This window comes from Canis lupus, chromosome 34 (assembly GCF_003254725.2).
Source record: "Canis lupus dingo isolate Sandy chromosome 34, ASM325472v2, whole genome shotgun sequence".
Lineage (NCBI taxonomy): Eukaryota > Metazoa > Chordata > Mammalia > Carnivora > Canidae > Canis > Canis lupus.
Window position 1 is genome coordinate 20,676,082 of NC_064276.1, and position 13,969 is coordinate 20,690,050.

The window sequence follows — 13,969 nt, forward strand, 5'->3', positions numbered from 1 at the left end:
TGGATTTTTCCACAGTTCACCTATGGTTCTACTCTGAGTGTCAGGCTCATTTATAAGCATGACCCTGGACAGTTAAATATCTCAGACTGTTGAGTTGAAACTGCTATTCTGCTCGCTTCATTCACTCACTCAAATTACTTTTAAACTGGAATCAGTAAATGATAGCCATTTTAATATATTATTTCATTTAATCTTGCAAAACAGAGAATTATTTTTTTTTCCATTTTTCATGTACAGAAGCTGAGCTCAGAGTGGTTGAGTAATTTGCCCAGTCATACTGCTAATAAATAGCAAAGTCTGGATTCAAATCCAGATCTGGTCCCAAATATGTGATTACCTCCAGAGATCATACTGAATATGAAGAGGGACAACGAAAATTCTATAAATTATAGAAATCCCTGGTAGAAAATGGTCAGTGGGACCCAGAAGAGTTCAGAGAGGGAAAAGATCACATATCCTGAATCATTTAGGCGATGATTTATTAATTAAATACTTATCTGGTACCCTAAGGCAGACTAAGAAATATTAGACAATTGTATAAAATGCATTATAAATAACTTATTTTTTTTTCTTTTTCTTCAAACCTCTATCAGGTTAGTGGTCTCAATTTCTTCATTTTTGTAAGTGAGATGAGGAGGAGACAAAAACCGATTAGAGTCATAGTACCCTGATAACTGTGCGTTATCAACTGGATTGGAATGTCAATGCTTTGGGGAATCCGTTTGTTGTTTTCTCCCTTGTTATACTGAGCGTGGGAGTTTTTAACAGAGACTCCTGACCATGCATGGATCAGCACAAATGCAGATGTGAGCAGCTAGTATTTGGATCGTGCCAAGATGTAATGTCTGCCACATGTGTGAAGCTAATGCTTAACGCTCGGTGACCCACTGTGAATGTACGTGCGAGCCATGAGAGTGAAAACTGGTGCCAGAGGTGAAAGAGGCCTCAACGATTGTCAGGTGCACGGCCTTCACCTCACCCGTGGGGAAACAGAGGCAGAATAAAAATCAGACTTCATACCAGCCTCTATGGTAGTGTTGACCTCGATTTTCTGTCTTCCGCTGGCTCACACTCACATAGCCCATGAGCTTGATAGGTCGATACACCTGGATTGGGAATGCAGCATAAGTAGTTGCATGACCTTCGATCCATTACCTGATTTCTTTGGGTCTCAGTTTTGTTGCCTGTCAAATGGAAATCAGGACTGTTGTGAGGATGAGTTCAGTATACGGAGGCATTATGGTTAATGTGATTGGTAATCCCTGTCATAGCCTGAACACACAGGCTGGTTGTCCTGCTTTGACAGATATTACTTCCTGATTTCATCTTAGTTCTTCTTAGGCCCTTGCTTGTCAAAGTTTGGTCTGAAGACCAGGAATATCGACATCACCTGGGATCTTGCTAGAAATGCAGACTTCAGGCCACACTCCAGACCTCCTGAATTGGAATCTGCATTTTAACAAGATCCCCAGGTAGTTCATATGCTCGTTAGACTTTCAGAAGCATTGTTTTATGCCTGAGATCAATGTCAAGGCCATTGGCCATGGCCTGGTGCCAGTGGCTGGCATCCTGCCAGCCTTTTGGGGGCATGCCTTACCCATGCCTTACCATGGCCAGAGGGAAGCCTGTGAAGTCGCTCCCTGGGAATCATGGAAGGCTGGCTTGAAGGAATCCAGCAGCCTTTATCTTTTCAACGCCTTTCATTTCCTCAGAACTACGACTCACAGGGGTCAAACTGGGATTGGATCCCAAAGCCTTTCTGCTCACAAAGTCCATGTTCTTTTCATTAAACCATGATGTCTCAGTCGAGAGGCACGCTGGGCTGTGCGTATGAGAACTCCCCATTCCCCCATTGTGTGGATGTTTCCACACTGGCTGTTTTACTCAGTTACTCAATTCCTAGAGGGGAAGAATTAAAAAAAAAGAAAAAAAAAGGCAAAAAGCTTGAGTTGAAAGCCAGGATCCTGCAGCTTAATCAGTTATTTTCGTATTTTAATGAGGATGACTATTGTGAAATAAGTAATTATTAATTACTCAAAACTAATGAAATATTTTAGTTTCCTTGCTAAAAAAGCATATGGAAGCTAAAAGAAAGCATATGGGTGTTTTTCGGGAAGCATATTGGTGAATGGACAAATTACAGTGGTGCCAATATGCCTTTGCTGTCTGGCTAGGGCCATCACTGTGTGTGCTGGCATCTGAGTCCTCGTGTGTTTAAAGAGATTTTTAAAAATTCCCATCTGATGTGTGTGTTGGGTTGCCTCTGGAGTTACACAGCTCTGTCTCACAGTTCTCCTGCCATGATTTCACTCTGACCTTGCTTGTTGAGTGTCCCTCGTACACAGCCTCTGCCATTGGTGGCTGCCACACGCCTCCCTCCCAGATGCTGGAGACTTGCAGGGTCTCCCCCGCCGATGGCCGCGTGTTGAGACTGTTCATCCGATGGTTTTCTACAGCAGTAGAAACCATACCCTGTTACACTGGATGTGCACGCTCCCCTGGGGAACCCGTGTGACACTGTGGGCCAGCCATCGGTTTCTTCCTTATGACGCTGGGATGATATTGCGCGTGCTCTTCCGCTCATAGGCACGGCTGTTTATCCAGTGTGTGGTCCTTGCCCTCTGCCTCTCCTCTCCTTTCTTTTCTGTTCTTTTCCCTCTTGCCCCATAGGTAGTCAGTCTGGGAAATAGTTTGATGGATTTGGAGGTGGTTGAAACTTGTTTCCTCTGCTCTGGGGATTGCACACTTCTAGGCTTGGAGTGATCAGAGGCAGCATGGTATGTTTGAGAAGGTACTTGGCCGAGTGTCAGAAAAGTGATGCTGTAGACCAGCTTGACCTAATAAACATTTCCTTGGCACCTACCGAGCAGAGCAGGGTGGGTTGCTAAGAAATCGATGAAGGGAGGTGGCAGGGATGTGGAGGTGAGTTTGAGTCAGGGCCAGCTGAGATTCAGTGTGATGTGTGAACTCGGTACTTACACTCTGTGAGTCAGAGAATTTGAAGAACTCTTTCTACCTGGGAGTTTCTTATAGAAACTGGATCGGAGTTGGCTTTGGAAGATGGTTACATGGACTTTGATGGGATGTTACAGGAAGTGGAGGGGAAATTTCTGGCAGGCCAGAATCGGCCACCGGCAAGACCAGAAGCAGGTGATTACCAGCCATGTCCAGAGAACAGGAAGTGGCTACCAGAAGTATCCATTTGGGAGAAGTCACTTCTTCTCTGGTAGGACTCAGTCTACTCATCTGCAAAACATGAGCTTTGGACAAGAGGGTTGTCAAGCTTCAACTCCAACTGAATTCTTTAAGATCTCTGATCCCACAGCCAGATAAGCCATTTAGCTTGACTCTGCCAGCTGACTGTGGCCATGGACAGGGCCCAGGGCCCACATGTCCTGTTCCTTAACTACTACCCCATGTAGCATCCTGATGAGGGGTGGGTGGGGTGATCACTATTATCCTGGCCTTTGTTGCATAGAACACAGAATGTTAAAGTGATCTGAGACATCAAACAACTAAGATATTTAACCATCTAAGGTACTGATGACCCTTCTGCACAACTCCTCTAAAATGCCACCTCTTTCCATGTCGTATGGGCCTTGCTGTCCTGCCTGGAGGAACAGCTCAAAGCCCTCTTCCTAGGAAAGCCTTCTCTCTGTACCTCTTGGCTCTGAAATACAGTCTTAGCCTTTGACTTTGTTTTATAATGAAACTTTCTTTTGATGGCTATGTTTTCATGTTTCCTCACACACACCCCCGCCCCTCCTGCACTCAGATTATAATGGTTCTGAATCTAAAGACGACTCTCTGCTTCTCTGAATTTCATGTAGCTCCCAGCAGTGCCCTAGACATAATGTTCAATGAAGAAGCACATAACTATATTCTTCAACAGTTTTTCTCACTCCATGTTGCTTGGGTTTAAGATGGATATGAGACATATATAGAGGCATCTAGAATTGCAGAACTGGGAAGCTATAACAACTGTCTATAGCCCTGGGAAGAAATGACTGGCCACACTTCACCCCCTCAGTTAGCTGCAGGTCTGAGAATGGCATCCTTATCTGGCTAAGTGATAGAGGGACAGAGTTCCTGCTTACCACCCAGGCCTTGACTGGGTTCCTCCTTTCCCTGAAGACCCTTAGGAATAGAGGTGGCATACAGGACACTGCCGCTATATGAAACCGAGAGAAACGAGCAGACATTTATTGGGTATCTATTATGCGACGGGCCCCGTGACAGATGCGTTGGCAGAGGTTAGCTTGGTCGGTGGTCATAAGCTAGAATTTGCACTCTGCATGAGGGGGCCAGGTTGTAATCAGGATGTTTAGCAAAAGCCCTTCCTTAGGAGCTCTGATGAGCGTACTGTACTAGATGGGCCCTTACCTCCCGGAATGTGGGCATAGAGCTCTGCAAAGTTGCACACTCAACTTGTTTTAAGGTTCGCTGACTGTGAAGATAAGTGGAAGCAAGCCAGCATTGTGACCAAGACTGGGGTGGGCGGACCTGTGTCCTCCCAAGTGTACAGATGAGTCTCGGGAGAACCAGACCCGAGTGCCTCACACATGAGTGTTGGTAGTATTGGCTTGTACCTGCTCTTATTACATCTTTCTCCCTCCTCTCCTCAAGCCTCCCACCCACAGACTGTGTATTTCTGCCCCCGATCTGTTTTCTTTTCCCTGTCTCTCCTTCTCCTGAGCTAACCCTGGGCGGCCTGAGGTTCCGAGGGCTCTCTGATGCAGAGTCCTCTGTGCCGGACTGTGAAAATGCTGGCAGGGAAGACGAGACACAAATCTGTTAAATACATAGTAAAAATAGCTTATGATCTATGGGACTTGGTATTAAGCAAGATGATATTAACGAGGTTTGAGCGCTGCTCTGAAATGTGGCAGCTGCACACGCATATTGGCTGCTTTTCCTCCCTACCTCTGGCAGCTTGTGAGCAGTGTTGCCATGACAGTCCTTGGGCTCTGTTTAGATCAGCTATTTTCTGAAGGAGCCCCTGACCTTCCCCACAATAGAAACCGTCGATGTGGTCATGTCAGTGCCTCTTCAGAAGCCGTGTGACTGGTGAGCCCCAGTTGTCACTTGGAAACTGTTGGAAGCTGTAGGTCAGGACACAGACGTTGAACATTTGGGAGTAGGACGGGCTTTTAAATATCCTTTACTTATTTGCTGGGTGAGAATACTGAGGCCCATTGAGTGGCAGTGACTTGCTCAAGGTCCCAGAGTGAAGTAGAGACGAGGGTGGGACAGGAACTTGGGTCTCCTGATTTCCATCCTGTTACTACTATGTCATGCTTCCCCTGCTTGAGGGCCCTTTTCAGCCCAGGAGGCTGTGGGGACGTCTTGGTCCCTAGGAATGGGGAGGGGAAGTGAAGGGGGGGGGGAGGAACTCCGTGCAGAGAGAGGAATGAGGAAGTGATGGGGAGTTACGGATAGTGTGGGGCTGATAGCTGCCCAGAGTGAGTGTCTGAGGTGCCACTCAGCTGTGACCATCAGCAGAAACTCTTCCTATCTGATGCCACAGATGATGTCATTGAGAGAGAAGTAGACGCTTAAAGGGGCAAGGGAAAGATGTCTTGTTCTTAATTGCCCTGAACCCTTTCCTAATGTCTTGTAGGCTCACATAAGGCTACCACCATAAGAGCCACTGTCAGCACCATCTTTTCTTGGCAGGTGCTTTATTATATGGTGTTAAGTATTCTGTAGATAGTTCAGATATGAGACACTGTCTCCTTCATAAGATTGCAGGACCCTAGGGGTAGAAGGGATTTTTCTTCTTTTCTTTTTTCTTTCCTCTCCCTTCTTTCCTCCCTCCCTGCTGCCTTTCAAACATGGCATCTGGCATAGACCTAAATCACTTATGATGAGCATACCGTGAATCTTTGTTGAGATAAACTAGGTTGAGTTCAGATGACCTCTTAAGATATTTTTTTAGTTGACAATGAAAGTTGGCAAATGATGATTTTGCGTTCTCACCAATTTGGATTCTGTGTGATTTCTCATATGTTCTTAATTTCCATAAAACTCAGTATTATCCTTATTCTACAGAGAAGAAATGAGTCAGGCACCTGCCCAAGTTCACTTCAAGTAATAAATGGTGGAGATTTGATTTGCATCTAGGTCTTCTGTTTTCAAATAACGTAATGTTACTTCTGTTCTTCACCACTACTTATAGAGAGGGTGTTGTTCCATAGAGAGTGGTTCAGCCTTCTCTCGAGGAGTCTCTAGCCTTTTAAGGTTGCAACCCACATCCTTAAGAGTTTGGAAAAATAATTGAGGCCTCAGGTTCAAACAATGATTTCTCATCATGTTTTGGACAACACTTTAGCTTTTTTTTTTTTTCCCCCCAATAAGCCAAGGAAAAATAGTGCATTTCCATATTCTTTAATTTGTTTAATTTGAGATAAATTTAAGACTAGAGTATAAGAATTTTTAAACTTTTAATAAATTTGGATACATCTAGCATAGGGGGATAGAAGACCCTCTGTCCTAAATGAATTGACTAATTTAGCTAAGAACAAAACTAGACCACTATTTTTGGTTACAAAAGGATATAAGAATCTTTTTTTTTTAATGGAAAATTTTAAAAAAGATTTTATTTATTCATGAGAGGCACAGAGAAGGAGAGAGAGAGAGAGAGGCAGAGACACAGGCAGAGGGAGAAGCAGGCTCCATGCAGGGAGCCCAACGTGGGACTCCATCCTGGGACTCCAGGAATACTCCCTGGGCTGCAGGCGGCGCTAAACCGCTGAGCCACCCGGGCTGCCCCAGGATATATGAATCTTTGAACGCTGCAGCAGAAGCCTAGATTTTGGTTGATATTGTTTTATAGGTTCTTCTCAACATTTGCCATATTCAATAGATGATATCCATTATGCTATCCAAACTTCTGTAGGATTTGGATGAGTTTGATAACATTCTACATCCTTTTTCAAAAACTATCAATGTGAACAGTCTTCTTTTTTATCTATGTGCTCAGGAAAGATACCATTGCCTAATTTAAATTTCAGAACAGAGGCAAATCTTATTTGTAGTGAGTATAATATCATAATATATCTATATATCAATATCTACATCTATATATCTCATGTTTCCTTTTTGTATCTAACTCTCCAGGTGTGTAAGGAGAAGGGTGAGTTGAATAATAATGGTATAATGTCCAGAGACAAAGTTGAATACATAAGACAAATATAAGTCTATCTCTGTAGAGAGTGTATGTGTGAGTGAGATTAGCTTCTGGGCCTTTAATAAAGCTGTGTATACTTTGAAAGTACGTACTAACTTTGGAATTATCAAGGGAAAAATTGAAATTTAAACTTGAATGTTCAGGGAGATGACTATTTTACCTTTTGTTCTAGAGTTGTAGGTAAAATTGAAAAGTTAGAGAGTTGTATTGTTTGGTATTAAATGGAAATCGAATGCTATATTTTCTTCGAGAAGAAAGCTTGTCTTGGGTATATGAGCATTCTTGCAGTCATTCTAAATTTTTGAGCCCCCCCATGGGTGCCTATACTTTAATTGAGCTGAATCAGTTTACTCTAGCAATGGCTAAGAGAACATGTTATTTACTACAAGTAATGCACCCTAAATAAAAAGAAAAGGAAAAAAAAAAAAGCAGCACTTTGTGCCTTTCTTGTATGTTTGAAGCAGTTTACCTTGCTTTAGAATTGCCTGTGCGTGCGCGTTTCTCTAAGTAGATGGAAGCACCCTGAAGACAGGAGAAATGTTTTCTATGCGTTGGTGACGATGATTTTGTGACTTCAGGTGCAGTAAATTAAAACATCTTTTATCACGTCCTTTGCTGATGTTGACAGGCTTATTTGGAATCTCTTTAGAAGTCATCCTATTGCTCTTGAAATCCCTCTGCTTCATTCACTTTCTGGGGAATGAAGAAACATTGTCCATCTGCCTACTTAACAAGAGAAAGGGGTGGTTTAGGAGTGCAGTAGCCTGTTTACACACTGGCCCAAACTGTTACTGTAGGAAAAGGTTTCATATATTTCAAAATGTTACAGAGCTAGGAAAAATATACACATGTAATATATAGAGTGCATATATATGTACATATATATATGATCTGTTCCTTGTCACAATATTTAACCCAACGTGCTATTTACAGTAATGAATCAAAATGTCAGTTTTTAAAAATATGAAGTGTCAAAGTGTTCCCACATTGCAGGAAAGTTTGATGTGACAGTTTGTTAATCATGTGACTATTATATCAAATGTGTCTCACAATGTTTTTGCTCAGTGTTCTCTCTTGTAGGCTCCTCACACTTTTTTAGTGAATTCCTAGTTCAAGTTACTAACCCAAGGAGCACATTTAGGTTACGTGTCTCCCACACCTCACAAATGCTGTGTTTTTCTGTACTTAAAACTGAATGGATTTCACATGATTTTTGAGTGGTTTGATTTCGTGCCTGACACATTTATGTATAGTGGCTAAAAAAATAAAACAAAATTCCCCTACTGTAATTTTGTTGTTTTCACTGCAGAATCAGTACTTGAAACTTTAACACGGAGAATGAATGTTTTGTGTTTCCACAATTTGGGAGCCCCAGGGTATAATTTAAGGTGTCCTTATTTGCTATTGACCACTCTTTAACCTTGGATGCATTTTTAAATTTTGTTTGGCACAGTGATTATACCAACTTCTTCATCCTATTAAAAGGGTAGAAATCATAGACCATAAATGTTTCACATTTTGGAAAATGCGGTATGATTTCTCTCGGGAGAATTTATGGCTGTGCTACTTGGTAACTGTGTCCGTGGGCTGCTCTTAATCTCTGGGCCTCAGTTTTCCCTGAAGAATTTTTAAGGTTGAAATTAGATTAAAACAGTGAACTTTTAATCTATGCTTCAAGGAACCAGCCTCAGAGTCCTGAGTTGATATGTGGCCTCGGATACTGGGTTATAGGGTGAATAGTGAGGACCCTGGGCCTTTCTACTTGAGTAGCTGCACTCTTGGATTTGTTTTAATTTAGTTTTATGTGCTATTTCATTTAAGTAGAACGCTCCACGGCTTAAATAACCAGTTTGGCTACCTGTTGGCACTGCTCTGCTAGATGGACCTAGAGTCAGGGATTCTTTGGCCCTGTGGCTCATTTCCTGTGAGTTTTTGGTGGGCAAGCACACCAACAGATCTGGCAGAGACCTGACCTTGGGTTCAACCTTGTGCATTCAGGAGGCCTGCATGGAAGTCCTTTCAATGGCCAAGGGCTCTCCATACTGAGATTCAAAGGAGGGGCCACCAACTGAGATCACATCTGTGTTTGACTTTAATCCTTACATCTTTCTAGTCTTAATAAACTTACTTTCCAATTCAGCAGCTTTTCGGGTCAGCAAAGACCATGACTTGCCACAAGTCTAGGTAGAGGAAGGGATAGAAGTTTGGCAGGTATTTTGTCTGCTTCTGGTCAAGGATAACCTTCAACTCTTTAGGTTAGAGACTTTCAGCTAGTTTGGAGGGGGGTGTTTACCCAAAACTTGGATTCTGAATTTATCCATTACTTTCCCCTTCCTCCACCCCATTCATATGTAATTGCCACAACCTCAATCCACTGTGCAGGGCAAGTTCCTGTGTGTACCCTCGAGAATGGTGCGGTAGGAGAATACAGAGTTGTGGATTAGCAAACCAAGGCAGAAACTGCAAGAATGACAAGTGATTGAGGCACATGACTTAGTAACACTATAGAAAAGCCTTTAAGTATGAGCATAATAAAATCAAATTGGAGAAAATATTTCTCACAGATAAAAAAACCTGTCCTAACGATGGCAGAGATGATCAATGTCTATTTTTGCTAGATGCAGAAGCATCATTTTCAAAGTTCCTCAGGACTCAAATTATGGGATTAGTTTGACTTAACTCTTTTAATAGCTGAAGTCCTGAAGGGAGAGAATGGTCCAGTCTCCAGTTCTGTGCCTGACACTTTCTTCTAGTGAAATGCCTCTCTGGTAATAAATCTCATAAAAGCGGTGTGAGTCCAGAAGCAGCAGCCGAGTGCCAAGACAGAATGTTCTTTTATTGAGTCACATATCAGCCACCGGGGATGCACCTGGGTTTATTTGGATGAGGGAAGGGATGACCCAAAATGCATGCGTAGGATCATTAGGAAAAACCCCGGAGTGATTCCTGGCTCATTCCCTGAAGAAACTGGTGAAATCAGGCAAAATGTTCTAAGCAAATGTTGAGTTCTAGAAATATAGTTTCAAATCATGCGGGAAGCATTCTGTGCATACTTTTCATCAACATGCAATACTGCAAGGAATTGTTGGGATGGAGGAAGGTGACATGGGATGAACCCAAACCAAAAGCACTCATCTATCTTGTTTGTTTAGTTATCTTATTTTTGCATCGACTCCTTTCTGCTTCCTTTTTCTCTTGCTAGAGTGTAAGGACCTTGAGTTCAGACCCTTGTCTGTCTTTGTTTCCCATTTGTCCAGAGTCATGCCTGGCTCATTTATGAGCTCAATAAATATTTACTGAACAGATGAGCAATACTGAAAGATACCATTATTGAGGGAAGAAGCATGACTGAAATCTGGAAAATTCTGACCCGGCCACTTCTAAACTCCCTGGAACTTTTGCTTAATTAATGCTTGTTGAGTTAGGTATTATTGTGAGCACTCAGCATCATCACCTCACTCAGTCCTCATAGCCACTCTCTGAGGAGGGTTATTTCTACGTTTTCACAGAGGAAAAATTGAGAACCAGAGACTTTACACAGCTTGCTCCAGGTCCCACGTTCATAAAAAGGAAAGTCAGGACTTGAACTCAGATCATCTGGCTCTAGAAACTGCTCTCCTAACCACTAAGCTCTATTGTCTCTGTGCAGCGAGGATGATTATACCTGCCTGTTCTGTCTTCCAGCATGCCGTGAGGCTGAAACAAGATGACAGGAGTGAAGTGTTAGGGGGAGGGGTTAACCACAGGGTGAAGGGGAGACAGCACACAGATAGCTATAAATTAAAGTAGAAAGTAGAACCTTGAAGAGAAAATTCAGAGAAGGAAAAAAACCCACTGCTTCCAACTGGGATGCAGGGCGGGAGATTCAAGGAAGTCTTCATGGCACCAGTGACATTTAGGTGAACCTTGAATGAATGGGATTTTGGTAAAGGGAGATGCCTTCGAAGCAAATGGGATGAATGATAAAATTGAGGTACCAGTGTGTGCAGGGTGGTGGAGCAGAGGGTGTTCATCAAGTATTGATTAGGTTAGCAGATCCTGTGTGTGGAGGCAGGGGGAAAGGAAAGGGGTTGTGAAGGTAGCTGAGAAAACCGTGAGCAGGGTGGTGAATGGGAAGACGAGAAAAGTATAACAAAAAGCCTTGAGCAGCTGCACATTCTTTCTGGGAGGTGGCTATAGGCAGGTAGCTAATGCCTGCCTCCTCTAGTATCATGCCTTGAGTCATCGTTTCTTCTGCGTGGTCCATAAATACTAGTCTAAGTTGATACCACTCTGAGGAGAGTGGTCACACAAGCCTGGGAAATGCCACATACTCTGGCGCCCTCTTAGGTACTGACAATGTACCTGAGGCTCTTTTAGGAAGCCCTGTGGGACAACTGTTGTCTTGCTCTCATTTGACTCTGGAACTTTGTTTTTGCCTTTGAGCAACCCTAGTTACCGCCCCTAGGAGACATACACTGGGTGTGGTGGGGAGACCCCCCAGTCAACCAGCTGGATGGATGTGTGGATTCGTGTCCCTTTTCTGACAGATCATCTAAGTACTAGAGCTAAGTCCATTCTCAGGGCAGCCGGAAGTCCCATCTGAAAGAAGAAGTTAGAGCACTTTTTGCCTGTAGAAATTACGTGTCATTGAGAAGGAGAGCTGCACTCAAGATAAACTTGAGAACCTGTGGCCTCTCTGAAAAAGTAAGAGTGAGAAGCCGGAAGTGAAGGAGCCTTAAGTCTTGAAATGGAATGTGCCTCTGTGTGTTGCTTACACCAACCACAGGAACTCCCCTAGCAGACTGCCTTGTGAACCTTTTTTGAGAAAACAGCATCAGTGGCAGTAGCTCACCACATAGCCCCAGAGAGGGCTCCATGCTAGGGTCTTTCTTTTGCCCTCCATTGGCCTGACAGGGAGAGGAAGGCGGCATTGAGTGTCTGCCCTGTGCCAGACCCTACCGGAGGAGCTGCCTTGTAAAATTGCCTCACCTAATCCCCTCAACCATCCACTGGCTCAGGATTATGAATCTCTTCTTTTACAGAGGAGGATGCTGAATGCCAGGGTGCCTCACTTGTGCTCAGTAGATCATGTTTTTTTTTTTTTTTTTTAATCTCTCGGACCTTTGCCATGTTCCTTTCCATTCTCATGTGCCTGGTGAACTTGAGTTCCTCCGGTTTGTACAAGAGTTTCTCCTCCTAACAGTCTCTCAACCATGTGTGGCCTCTGGTCTTGAATTGCATGATGATCTTGTTCTTTATGTGTGCGTGCTTTCTCTCCAGACTCAGAACTTGGGCTGAGTGGCTGTGGAGTCCACGTGCTCACAAGGCCCTGGGTGGCTGCACTGGGCATTCTCTACAAAGGAATGTGTTCAGACCCAGTCCCTCAGGGGATACTACTTCTCTAGTCCGTTGTTCTCAATCTGCTTTGCTAACATATTTTGAGTTTTCTAGATTCTAGGCCTCCTTATTTTTAATGTCATTCCCCCACCTCTAGAACCGACCCATTACCTTTTTACTTATCCAGGTCCTTGTCTTAACTTTCAAGCAGTACTTTTCAAATTTAGCATACATTGGTAACACCTGGGAGGACTCAGTTGCTGTAAAGTGATATACATTAGAGAGGTAGATTATACTCACTCTCAGAGATTACGGTCCAGTAGGTCTGAGAGCATAGTGTGGGAGAATTTGTATTTCTGATGAGCTTCTGGATGATTTTGAAACTGTCAGTTTGTGGGCTTACTTTCATTAGTATGCCTTTTAAGTACAGTTCAAGACCCCTGTTTTCCAGGAAATTTAACTGACTGTCTTAACCCAAAGTAGTTTCTTTTTTTCTCTCTTTCTCTTTCTTCTTCTTTTATATTTTCATGGAACCCATCTCAAACTTTATCTGAGTTAGGTAACTTTTTCATTTATATAAGTCTCAGGGGCTCCATTACTGACTTCTGGTATCTAAGTACACACTTTCAGATAAGAGAAACAACATTGTATAAATGAACACAACTTTGGATGGAGATTCAGTATCTTGAATCCTGAGTTCACATCTTGTCATTGCCTGTATGAGCTTTGTGTTTTGGAGATAAATCATATCTTGTGGAGTTGAGTTTCCTCATCTCTAAAACAATTATTCTATTTCCTCGTGTTGGAGAAGCTTGCAGAGAAGAGCAAATGAGATAGTGATATCTCAAGTTCTATGCAATATAGTTATGTTCATCGTCAATTATTGTTTGTATTTTGCAGAGCTGACTCATTCGCTTTATCATCAATGATGAAGTATGAAGGAAACGCGATTGTTTTAATGAAATGTTGACTGGAGGGATTCTGGGATTTCAAGAAAGCACTGTAGGTTCCTGGAAATGATTCTTGCACCAGCAGTTGAGAGCCTGTGCTCAGGACAGAAAAGCGCGATGTATGTTTTTACTGTTCTGTCTTTAGGTAGACTAGGATAACAATTATGAAAATCGTGTTCATGTTCTGAGCTTTTCAGGGAAACTTGAGAGTAGTAATGAAATATTGATAGTGGTTGTCATTTATAGGGGTTTGTAGGGTGATCGCTAGTGGGTAAATTGTTAAATCCTTAAATTTCAGTTTTCTGTAACAAGAAAGTATTCTCTTCTCATTTTTTTTTTTTTTTTTTAAAGAAAGTGTACCCATCCCCTAAGTGCCTACTATGCAAAGCCTAGACTTGGCACTGAGGAATAGAAATATAGGTAAATGTGATTTCTTCTTTCCTGGAGTTTACAATCTAGTGGGAGACCCAAACACATAAATAATTAGTTATTTCACTAAGCAAAACGACAG

At 42.8% G+C, this 13,969-nt stretch overlaps 1 protein-coding gene across 15 annotated transcripts in view; it reads left to right on the forward strand.

Annotated features, from left to right (window-relative positions):
• The window catches only part of LOC112645817 (LIM domain containing preferred translocation partner in lipoma), a 670,895-nt gene that overhangs the window by 175,870 nt on the left and 481,056 nt on the right, over nucleotides 1-13,969 (forward strand). The window contains exon 1 of one of the 15 annotated variants that reach the window (XM_025425335.3): nucleotides 13,439-13,577. The exons of the other annotated variants lie outside the window; for them this stretch is intronic. The gene's annotated coding sequence lies outside the window, so the exon portion shown is untranslated. Of the gene's footprint in view, nucleotides 1-13,438; nucleotides 13,578-13,969 lie in introns of those variants that run through there. 15 annotated transcript variants of the gene reach the window in all.